Genomic DNA, 13,347 nt, shown 5'->3' on the forward strand with positions numbered 1-13,347 from the left:
TGGTTTCAGTTTAGAGTTTTTCGTGAGATGGAGCTGGCAAGTTTCATTCATTTTTAATGATGTTTTATGACTCAAAGTGAAGAGATGGGCTACCAAGGAATTAGTAGTTTACCGAGGTTGAAACAAAAATAAACAAAGTTGAAAAACTGTGTTGTTGCCTAGCAACAGGGAGATCAGAGAGAGACCCACAGAGATACAGGGAGAGACAAGAAAAGCAGTTTTTAGTTTCAATTGGTATGTTTATATCACAGTGCGAAGACAGGAAAAGTTTAAGACTCTCTTTAGCTGGAAATGATGCTAGACTGCTGAGGAAATGAGTTTAAGGAATCACATGTATTGCTCTAATGTTAAAGTAATAGTGAATTTAGAGTGAGTTTTCTGGGTACCTTAGGGGGGATGCCAATTGTGGAAGGACTTCTAGTGAATGTTCAGAAATCGACTGGGAAAGAAATCTCTTTGCAACTGAACCAGCTCTCACCTTGGTGTGGAAATAGTGGTACCTCTTCACTGGAGTGTTGGGTCTGTAAGGGTATTACTGGGATAAAAGGGATAGCGTGAGTTTGAATCAGTTTTTCCCTTTGTGTCTGTGTTGAAATGTTTCCAACCTTTTTGTTGTCTAGTGTAATGAAGTTGATGTTTCTCGGCTAATAAATGTTTTATCTTTTTGTTAAAAAATATCAACAGCAGACTCATGTAAATCTGTTTCAGTAAGTACCCACCACGGGTTAAAAAAAAAGGTCTATCAAGCCATGTTCCATTCTGGGATCTGACTTGTTCAGTAATAACACCAGCTGGGATCATAACATAGGAAATAACCCAGAAGAATAGCATTGCAAATCCAGGTGTAATTTCAAATCAGCCAGATGTTAAACAATTATGCCGCAAACTTAAAAATATTTGGGTATTTTGATGTATTTTGTTTCTTTTCATTTACTGTTTTTGTTATGGCTGTTTCATAATCTCATAATTTGGGAAAATGTGAAATACTATCTAATGAATAAGGAACAGTTACTATTTAGCAAGACGTGGACAACATTCAGGTTTGGACTGATAAGAGACAAGTAACAATTGTGCCGAATAATTGCCAGGCAATAACGATCTCCAATAAAAGAGAATGCAACCATCTTCCGCTAACATTCAATTATATTACCATCACTGAATCCCTCACGATCAATGTCCTGGGAGTTACCATTAACCAGAAACTGAACTGGGCCTGCCATATAAATACTTTGGCTTCAAGTATAGGCCAGAAGCTGTGAATTCTGGGGTGAATAACTATCAAGACAAAGCAACTTGATTGATCAGCACCCCATCCACTTCCTTAAAAATACACTCCATCACCGGCTTCAAACGCATGCCAGGGCTGCCGCCTCCATACCGGATGTCTGAAAGGACCCTTTCATTTGAACTCAAAGAACACTCAGTGCCTGTGCAATAAAGTTCAGAGCCACCTACATCCAGCATTACATACTGGCGTTCCCCGTACTAATGAAATAAAAAGGTGAAGCATACTCAAGCCAAGATAACAAAACACAACTTATGTCATTCTGACAGCTCAGTAATCTTAACAGGAACGTTCCTGGTATTCAACATCAGACTAGTATACATAAAGTAAACAAAAATCAACAGAAAATCACCCATGATCGGTCCCTCTTGTGCTCATGGTGCCTTTAACTTATGTTTGGGAGTGCTACGTCTAGGTGCTCCCCCCCTCACTGGCAATAGCATTAGAGACAGCCTGCTGATTCTGCTATCTTGTTGACTTTGATGACCTTGGTGGTCGTCCTCTGGCCAGTGGAGCCTGTGTTGGCCCCGCCTGGGAGGGAGCGGCCAGTGCCGTGGCTGGCATCTCCCCAGTTGTCACAGCCTCATTAGATGCCACAGTCACTGGCGGAGGGGCGGAGGAGCTGCTGCCATCATCCAGAGCACACTGAGAAGATCCCGCAGGGATGACAGGCAGATTGTGTGCCAACGTGAGGTCGCTCTGGACCTCCCTGTATACCATTGATGGATGGACACCAAACTGGAATACTGGGTGCCTCATCCATCTCCCACACTGAGACTGACCACTTGAGGTCAGTGCTGTGTGAGGGCTTGCAGGTCCGAGTGCAGCCCCAGGAACCCCTCATTCTGTCGCTGGAGCTGCCGCTCCATGACAGTTCCAATCTCTCGATGGGGGAGGCAGTGCACTTGGTCATGACGGTCAACGCAGTGCTCATGCTCCACAGGGACCCCTCCATCATAGACACCATGGCACACAGACCCTCATGACAATGGCACACGGACCCTCAAGGATCTCTGCCAGATCCTCCCACACATCTTGCTGGACATCCAGCATCTGCCGCCTAATGGACTACTCCAGAGGCTCATCATCAGCCTTTGAGCATCCTCCTGGTACCCAGCAGTCCTCCAACTGCTTGCGCCCTGGGCATTCTCTGCTTCCACCTGCACCTCAAGCGATTGTGAACTGCCAATATCAATGTGCACCGAGATATTAGCCGCTGCTGTAATGCCCACCGAGGTGCTGGTATCTGCGCTGGTGCCTGCTTCAGAGAGCAGGTGTAACGCAGGTGCAAATGATGCCTGCTGGTCCTCCGGTATCAGGGGTGGCCCTTCAGTGTCCAGAGATTGAACACCTGCTGGCGAACATAAAAGGGAGAAGAAGGACATGTCATTGGTTAAAGCCATCACACTGTCATTGTGCATTCCAGGCACCCTGGTGAGACAATGGAGATCTGCATCATTGTGCCCTCGTCTTCCATAGAAGCGTAGAAAAGTTAGAGCACAGACAGAGGCCATTTAGCCCATCTTGTCTATGCCAACCCAAGGACACCCAGTGCCCTTTCTAATCCCACCTTCCTGCACCCGGCTCATAGCCCTGCAGCTTACAGCACTTAAGGTGCAGATCCAAGTACTTTTTAAAAGAGTTTAGAGTTTCTGCCTCTACCACCAACTTGGGCAGCAAACTCCAGACACCCACTACCCTCTGCATAAAAAAAGTTCTTCCTCATGTCCCCCCTACACCTTCTACCACTTATCTTGAATCAATGTTCCCAGGTCCTCGAATTCTCCACCAAGGGAAACAATTTTATCCTGTCCACTCTATCTATTCCCCTCATAATTTTGTACACCTTGATCAAGTCACCTCTCAGCCTTCTTTGTTCTAAGGAAAATAACCTCAACCTATCCAATCTCTCCTCATAGCTACACTTTTCTAACCCTGGCAACATTCTTGTAAACCTCCTCTGCACTCTCTCCAGAGCTATTACATTCTTCCTGTAATGTGGTGACCAGGACTGCACACAATACTCCAGTTATGGCCTCATCAGTGTTTTATACAATTCCAATATTATATCTTTACTTTTATATTCTATACCTCTGCCAGTGAAGGAGAGCATTCCATATGCCTTCTTTACAACCTTGTCTACTTGAACTGCTGCCTTCAGGGACCTGTGTACTTGAATGCCAAGATCTCTCACTTCATCTATCCCTCTTAGTATATTCCCATTTATTGTGTAATCCCTGTAACTGTTTGATCTCCCTAAATGTATGACCTCACACTTCTCTGTGTTAAAATCCATCTGCCACTTTACCGCTCACTCCACCAACCCATCCATATCGTTTTGGAGATTTTGGCTAAGCTCTACACTATCCACTACTTGGCCAATCTTTGTGTCATCTGCAAATTTCCCAATCATGCTCCCCATGTTCACGTCCAAATCGTTAATTTATAACACAAACAGCAAGGGTCCCTGTGGAACACCACTTGAGACAACTTTCCATTCGCAAGGGCATCCATCGACCATTACTCTTTGTTTCCTGTTACAAAGCCAAACTTTTATTCAGTTTGCCACATTATCCTGAATTCCATGGGCTTTCACTTTCCTGACCAATCTGCCATGTGGGACCTTGTCAAATGCCTTACTAAAATCCATGTACACAACATCCACTGCACTACCTTCATCAACCCTTCTTGTCACTTTTTCAGAGAATTCAATCGAATTTGTTAGGCAAGACCTTCCTTTAACAAATCCATGCTGACTATCCCTGACTAGTCCATACCTTTCCACATGACAGTTAATCCTATCTCTCAGGATTGATTCTACTAATTTGCTCACCGCCGATGTAAGACTAACTGGCCTATAATTGTTTGGCATGTCCTTTGATCCCTTTTTAAACAATGGAACTACGTTTGCATTTCTCCAGTCCTCCGGTACCTCCCCTGTATCTAGTGAAGATTGGAAAATCATCCTCAGAGCATCTGCAATCTTCTCCCTGACTTCCTTCAGCAGCCTCGGAAACAATCCATCTGGCCCTGGTGACTTATCAACTTCCAAGGATTTCAACCCTTCAAGTACTTCCTCTCTCTTTATGACTATCTCGTCCAATATCTCGCAGTGTTCCTCCTGGACTACTATATCTTCATCCTCCCCTTCCTTTGTAAACATGGAGACAAAATATTCATTCAAAACCCTTCCCGCAGCCTCCACATCTACACACAAGTTTCCATCTTCATCTCTGATAGGTCCCACTTTTTCCTTAACTAACCTTTTAGCATTAATGTATTAGTAAAACATCTTTGGGTTATCTTTAACTTTACTTGCTAATCTTTTTTCATGCTCTCTCTGATTTCCTTATTTCCTTTTTTACTTCATCCCTGCACTTCCTATATTCACCTAGGCTATCTGCAGTGCTTAGTTCTTTGTACCTATCGTACACTTTCTTTTTCTGTTTGATCTTCCCCTGTATTCCTCTAGACAACCAGGGGGGTCTAGATTTGGCAGTACCACTCTTATTTTTGTAAGGGACATGTCTACTTTGTACAATTAGGAACTCGCTTTTTAGTGCATCCTGCTGGTTTTCCAGTGTTTTATCCTCCAGCAGCATTGTCCAGTCCACCTCAGCCAAGTCCCTTTTCATTTCTGCAAAATTTGCCTTCCCCCAGTTCAAGACTTTTACTCCTGCCTTGTCTCTGATCTTTTCCATGGTGATGCTAAATCTAACTGAATTGTGATCACTGTCCCGATTTGGCCGCCAACTGTCACTTCACCCACTTGCCCTTCTTCGTTCCCCAAGACTAGGTCTAGAATTGCATCTCCTCTTGTTAGGTTTGTCACTAATTGGGTTGAAAAAATTTTCCTGGACACACTGCATAAATTTTTCTCCCTCAGTGCCCCTTATATTGTTTGAATCCAGTTGATATTAGGATAGTTGAAGTCTCCTATTATTGCCCTCTTGTTCTTACAAGCAGAAACTTGCCTACGTATTTGTTCTTCTATCTCCCTTTCACTATTTGGGGACTCCAATAATCAATGGGGACTCCAAGTTTGAGGCTCAATGAAATCAATGAAGAGACTACACTAGAATGATTGCTTAAGTCAAAATTCTCATCTTTGTGCACTGCACTCCTACATTCGTCTGGCACCCCCACCTCTCCAAGCCCGGTTGCACGGGTGTGCCAGCTCTCAAGCTCTAGGGCTTCTTGGTCATACCTCGAGAGGATTAGGAGGATAGCGGGGCCTCCGCCTGTCAGCAATCATTCTATATCATTTTGGGTGGTCTTCTCCTGGAACAACAATTGATTAGTCCACTCTGTACATGCAGCGCCATTGCAACCTGGCCAACCCCAGCTGTGGATAATCTGGCAGGGCACATCTGAGTCATGGCCTTTGAGCCACAAGGCACTCAGTTCAAGCAGCCAGGGCTCACCCCCTTGGCCAGCTTCAGTGTGACTGACAGAGCGCACTCAGATTCTAGCACACCTGAGGTCCATGGGGGGACGGCCAGATCTTAACACATCTGCACACTGCCAACGTGGTACCACCCTTCCTGAGCACAGCAGGTCATTGAAGCACCTCCAGCACTGCACCCAGGTGTGCCACACCATGTCACGATTGGTGACTGGTGCTGCCACCTCCTCCCATGCCCTCTTGGTGAGGTGCAGTGGCCTCCTACTCCCATCCCTGAGGACAAGGATGTCCCTCCTGGCAGCCACCTCCTCCAGGAGGATGGCGAGGCACTCATCAGAGAAGAAGGGGGCAAAGTGCCCACCTGACCTGCCCTCCCATCTGCCGTGTCCAGCTGCCTTGGGTCTATAGTCTTGCTGGTTCAGGGAACGTCCTCCTTGGCAGCCTTCCAGGGGCTGCCTAGGCCGCTTTTAAACTGGCCGCCGGGTCGTCATTGGACCCAGTGGCTGACAAGCCCCCGCCCCCTGCTCTGCCCTACCCGGCCAGTGCAGAGCCGTGTTTCATGCTGAGTGGGCCTTAATTGGCCCGCCAGTGTGAAATTGAGCTTGGGGCCTGATTATGGGCGGCAGTCTGTTTTGCGTGCGCTCCCGCGCCCGTCTGCTGCACCCACCCGAAGAAGGGAAAATCCTGCCCTGGGCGGGTGTATTCCAATTAAATAATTAAGCAGCAAGCTTTCATGAGTTTTAAAATAAAGGAGGTTATTTCTTCTCATGTACTTATCCCGAATTAATGCATTTTCACGCACTCAGTCTCATGCATTCATACACACCCACATACAAAGATGAGTGTCACTGACACTTTTAAGGTATTACCTTTTATTGCCTGTGATCAAACATATTTGTATGTGGATGTCTGTATTTTCTTACCCTTGGAGTGATTGAGGGAGAGAGGCTTAGTTTCTCTTTCAAGATATTTTAAACAGTTACTTGCTGCTTAATTGGCTGTAGCAGTCGATGGCTTTGCCTGCCAGACCTCTGTCTCTATTATGGAATTCTATCTTCGTCTCTGAAAGGCAGTTGGAATTTTCTGCTCTATCTTTAGCAGGCAGCCAAGCTGGCCACTGTATCATGTGACCTCACATCAGTGTTGAATCATGGTCCCAAATAAAAGACTGTGGTACTTTAATTAACAGTCAGAAGTCTTCTCCTACTTGTGGTTTTAGGTGGCCGAAATCTTTAGTTTTTGACAAGGCAAACTTGCATTTTTACAGTGAAGATGTTAATGGAGCTCTGTTTATCTCCAGTCCAAGACCATGGTGAGTCAATATCAGAAAAGGTATCTTTGTCTTCTTTGTTCCCCTGAGAGATAAGATATTTAACCCACAAAACCTATCTTTAGCTCTGAGGAGCCATCCTGAGTTCCACTTCTATTCATTTTAAAATGTAGTCTTTAAAAATATGTCTTTAGAATGCTGTCATGTAGGTACTCTGTTATGACATTAGGCACAGATAGAGATAGTGCACCTTTACAGATTACAGTTAATCCAGTCTCTGATTTACAATTTCCAGTCTCCCATGTGGAGGCCTATGGTTTCTTGAATTGATTTGCTAATTTATAGTTAAAGTGAGGGTCTGCTAAGCGAAGGGCTCACAGTGAGATTTCTTGTAGCTGAATATCCAGGAGGTTGTTTCTCAGGTGAACTTTGAAACTAGAACAGGTTAAGCTACTGGATGGCTTGCACCTAGCGGCAGAGTCCGGTTCTCAGACTGGCTAATGACTGATGGCTCATAAAAAGAAAAGGTGACACAGCCTTTGAATGCAGCTGTTGTCTTGGTGTTCTTCTGCAGTCTGCCCTGGTTTCTCTGAGTCTTTAGATAATCAGTATCAGAAGCCATTTTTGGTCACATGATCAATGTTGTTGTCTACCAGAATGGCTTAAAGCTAAAGGCCATTTATATACAATAGGACAGAGAGATGGGGGTCTTTCACACTTAACCAGTGGATAACTGGTCTTGTCAGCTTTTCTTTGTTGAACTGCAAACTCGGAGGCCCTAAAGCCTAGGATTCCATTGAATCTGAGTTGTGAGCCAGCTTCAAACAATGGATGGTATGAGTTCCACAGAAGGATACTTTCTGGATGTGTCCCTTTCAGGGAGAGCTCCCCATCTATGGTTATGCAATTCAGAACTTTCCATAGCTTGATAGTCTATGTTGAATAAGCAAAGGTCATCTGGCTCCTTGGCAGCCATCTTAGTTCATCAGTGTCTATTTTAAACCAATAAAAGGCAGTTCCATGAGCTCAGATGTTTTAAGTTATGAAAATGACATGACTTTGCTGGGCATGACACCTGACTGACACTTAGTAGATTAACACTCTATTGAATTCATATACCCCCAAGGAACCTCTTTGAGAAGGATTTACAGTGCTCCTTTAAATAACTTGTCCAGTTTATTTTGGAGGAAGTTGGTACTTTCAGTTCATTACTTCTGGAGGTTATAGTCTGCAAACGAATGCAACCATACTGTTTGCAGCAGGAAAAAAGCTCTAACACAAACATTTAACTTTTGGGAGATATATAACTATTTTAAAGTACTAAATATTTACTCTAATTATTATCTAAAAGTTAAGCATGAGACAGTGGACTCGAGATTAATCATGGTTCTTTTGTTAGAATTGCATTTTGTAATAATTAAAATCCTCTGTTTCACTTCTAAAAACAGGTTTCATGTTGCATGGAAAATTCTATTATTATTTATGATTATTTATTCTACCATTTATGAAGAGTATTTCTTGTACAATTGGAAATCACTTTTAGACTTGAAGGTGTAAGAAATGGTGGAAGAAACCCATGGGAACAGCTGCAAGGGGGGATGTTAGATGTGGGAAGAGACTCCAAAAGAAGAATTGACCCTTCAAGTTACAGACCCTTTCTTAAAACATATACAAGCCAAAAGGATACCCACAAGAGTCCTGGACATCAAGTAGTGTGCCCCTCGCCTTTGCTGTATTGCATTTCTTAATGGAATGCAGATTAATCACATCTGTTCTTGTCAATGGTCACAAATGTGCAAACTGTGAACAATGTATGATGCAATTCACCTTTGCTGTGAGATTTTTTTGCCTTTGGATCTATATGTGTCACGTAAATGTACTGCATAAATTAGCTGACTGAAAAGAACACTGTTCCAGTAAATATGCAATTGTTTTCTCCTAAAATTAATACAGTGCAGAAGAAGGCAATAATACTGAAAAAATGATCTTTATTCATTTTTAGAGATATTTACATCTATAGTCCTTAATATCCCAATAAATCTGGAATAATCTAGGAATATGTATACTTTTAAAAAATAAACACCAAAGTTTTACTTCCATTTCACATATTTTGAATCACATTGATGTATTCTATTTATAAAAATGTACATTGAAATTCTGTATTATGCATGATTACAGTACTGTGCAAGACATTCGTTGCTGTCACTATTTTCAAATATAAGTTTTGTTAATACAGTGCATTATCAAGATTTTTTTTAATTCCAAAGCAATTGTACCCCTTTTGCAGGCCTACATTCGTAATAAAATATAGCTAAAACTTGAGGCCACTTTTAGGTAGATCTCCTGAGCTGGCAACCACTTTCTTACATAGGTCAAATTTATTTTTAAAAGGCCACCATCTTTATGAAAAGAGACAAACTTCTTTTTCATTTGCTTGCAAAATAAAATTATGACAAGGTGATACCAACAGCACTGAGAATTATTGTGTCATTTTCTTGCCAGAAAAAATGCTGCAAAACTTTTCGGGCTCTTCTGCCCATAATAACAATGCCCCTTTAAAACCATAGAGGAGAAAAATATACTTATCAAGAGGCCTAACACTATGACAGTAAGGCACAACTATGGTCAGAAATTCCTACTTTCCAAATATGATTATGAATCCATCAGGTATGCAATATACCTTACAAGGTTGCAGGAGATCTCAGAAGTTCCTGTATCACCTGCCCTGGCTCCTGATGTTGCAGCCAAACTTGTCACATCACAGTTAGAGACTTGACTGCAAGGTCTACAGCTAGCAAAGGTGATCTAGAATCCTCATGGACAAACAAGAAACTTGTAAAGTAAATTGATTTAAATTGTCAAAACAGCTATTAGGGCTATTAACATGCCAACTGATTCAAGCGTACAGGAGGTCTGCATTGAAGCCAAAAAATGCACAATGGCTTTAGATATGCCAAGACACCAACAATGCAAGCTTATATTCAGTAAATCATCAGTTCCATGACTTGTATTCACTATATAGCTGCATGACATTAATACCTTATTAATAGAATAATTTGTTTTATCTCTTGGGGAGCAACGTGAGCTTTCCATTTATTGCTCACTCATTTCCTTTGAGTTCACATATTAAATTGAATTGTGCCACCAATGATGGTGACAGCTCGAAATATTCCTTAAGTTTCCTAAAAATGATTTCACAGAAAAGATAATATAATGATGAAAGGCCAATTCACCCTGACACACCAAAGCCTGTCTAGAATCCATACAACAAAGAAGAATTTTAAACCCATAAACATATCCTAATCTGTTTTCTTTCTTTTTTTATGATGTCACAAGTGATTCAGGATACAAATCCAAAGACGGCCTCATCTGTCTGGCACCTTGTTCCTCATATGAAACTAGACAGTGACATCAGCAAGCTATTAGACCAGGGGGTCTATTACTGCTGTTTTCTGTTTTCTTCTGACAACTACATAATGCTTCAACTGGTGTTGAGTTAAGGTCGCTGAGGGGAGGTGCCTATACCAGTTAATTTCGCCCTCTCCTTAATCTGGAGACACCAATGTCAATTATGTGGACCTACAAAAGCATGTTTGAGATTGGCTAACTCAGCACATATCAGAGCATGGGACTTTCCTGGTCTTCATGCATTGTACCATGCGATTTACCCATAGAATTATCTATTTAGAATTTTAACTAGTTACAGAATGTAGCATGCTCATTGATTGTAACTCACTAATGACTAAATTATCCACAGATGATCAAGTTGATTCATCCCTTTAATTGTATCCTACAGATCTTCTGTGTTCTCAATACATTACAAATAGAATAATGGATATTTAATTCGTAGACACAGAAATTTTGGCACAAGAGATGGCCATTCAGCTCTCTGAACCTGCGCAGGTAATATTTACAAAAACTATCTATTTTAGTTCCCTTTCCCTGCCCTTCTCTTGCGCTCTATAATAAATTCAAGTATTTTTTCTAACTTCCTTTCAAAAATAAGTAAATGAGTTCAGAGATCACACATTGTATTGGGTACATCTGGACAGTTAACAGTGTTATTGGTATGCAAATTGGTTGTTTACCTGATTAAAAAGGTAAGGGATTAGTATTTACTCGAGTATTTAGATGAAGGCAAAAATAAGCCATGTATTTGTAGCAAAGTTAAAGCAATACTTTATGGCCAGGATTTCCCAGTTGGCCAGCGGGGGCGGGGGGTGGCGGGGGGCGGGGTGCCAGCTCACCGACACGTAAGATAACATGGGATGATGTGGGGTGGAACTTCCAACGTCACCGCGCCCCATTTCAATTTTCAGGTTGGCGGGGGCTCAGCCGAATCAGCTGTGCGCCTGCCCACCTGTCAATGACCAACTGAGGCCATTGACAAAGTAAATAACCTAAATAACAGAACTGCCCGTCCAACCTTAAGGTTGGCAGGCAAGCCAGGAGCCCTGGCGGGCTTCAGAGAAAGCATGAAACCTCATCCTTGGGCTGGATGAGGTCTCATGTAAGTTTTTAAAAATTTAATAAAAGTGTAACTAGAAGTGATGGACTTGTCCCAACTCATGTGACAGTGCACAGCGCTTCCTGGGGGACATCACACCGGGTGGGCCTTAATTGGCTCACTCACGTAAAATGGTGGCGTTCCCCCGATTGGGGTCGCCGATTGGAGGCGCACCTCCACGTGCCCGCTCCCAAACTTCCCCCTCAATGGGGGGATAATTCTGCCCTTTGATTATTTTAGGAGAACTTTTTCTTTTAAAACTTTCTATGACGTTGCTCACAGTAAGTCTGATGTTAATACTGCTTTATAAGGAGAACTGCCAAAGCATGCACTGTGTTATTGTACTGCTGAAGCAAAGCTGTGCCCCTTTAAGGTCACAAAGTCTATGACTCAAATTGAATGTATGCAGTGAAAACTATGTGTCACAATTGTATTGAAGCACCTCAGAGTGCAACATAATCTATGTAGGTAACTTGAATACCATTGCACTGTCTGACTGTTATGACCATGTTGAAACATCTGTAATGTTCATTGATTGTATTGAAGCACCTCATGACCTATGTGGAAAACTTGAATATGATTGCACTTTTTGTGATGACCATTTTGAAATGTTTTGTAATGTTCTTTCAGATATTTTATGAATAAAGTATATTTTTCCAAAAAAAGTCTAATTGTTAAGAATACAGCATATAGTCAATTAGAGATTATTTGTCGTGTGGCGAGGGAACTGTATAGATTTGAAACGCTTTTCGGTTTCAGGCCATATGTCAGAAGCATTCAATATTTAGTGGCGGTTTTCTTGATTTTTTTAAGTTTCTTTTGCATCTGAAGGGTGACAAGGGTAATGTATAATAGACAAAATGTGGACTAGACAGTTGCATTGGTCATTATTTGTCAAATAACATGATTTTTTAAAATAAGGGCAAGAGTGTTACACCATATATTACTCTGATTTTATGATGGAATTTAATCCAATTAATGCCAGAAAATGTAATTGTTATTATGTAATCAATGTCTCATGCCAATCAGATTTTAATTGCATAGTAAGGGAACTTTTGGAGCGAGGCCAGTCAGAACTGTCTATCAGACTACAAGTCGAGAATGTATGGCTTTCTTTCCCTATTTTAATTATTAAGTTTTTTAATGGGTCATATACATTCTTAATCTTCAATTAGGAATATATTTTCTGTTCATGGCTTTTTGGTACAATCAAAAGGAATTTGCCTAGCATGAATATAATGTAATGGAGTGTGACAGAGAGATATGATAAGAGATATGCCATCTCAATCATATTTTAAAAAATATTGTTACATTAGAATACCATTGGGTACATAATATATATTATGTATTAGAGCACTTTTAGGTATATAAAAAGCTATGTGTTGCCATTGATGAAAAATTAATTATTCTGGCTTCTGGCACTAACTATTTTTCTCTTGCCTCTTTGACATCTTCATGCGCCATTCCCAACCAAGGGCAAAGCAGGTGAACTATTGACTAATTTGCATCTACTACCTGACTTAGAATTATGTCAAAACAAATAGTTGTTTGGTAGTACAGAACTTGAGTATTGCTGACAAAAGAGACATGCTATCAAAGCTTTTCGTCTTGCACTCATCAGGATAGCTTGCAAAAATTTTCCAACCGTAATGGGGGAACTATTTATTTTGCATGAGAAGACAGTGCTGATTGGTTGGCAAACAGTTGTCCTCCACCAATCGGAGTCCACTTGCCAACCAATCAGCAGTCTCTTTTCATGCAGTATAAATTGTTGTTCCGCCATTATGGTTGGAAAATTCTTGCAAGCTGTCCTGATGAGTGCAAGACAAAAACCTTTGATAGCATGTCTCTTTTTTCAGCAATATATCAGAACACTTCAA

This window comes from Carcharodon carcharias, chromosome 1, assembly GCF_017639515.1.
Source record: "Carcharodon carcharias isolate sCarCar2 chromosome 1, sCarCar2.pri, whole genome shotgun sequence".
NCBI classification, from domain to species: Eukaryota; Metazoa; Chordata; class Chondrichthyes; order Lamniformes; family Lamnidae; genus Carcharodon; species Carcharodon carcharias.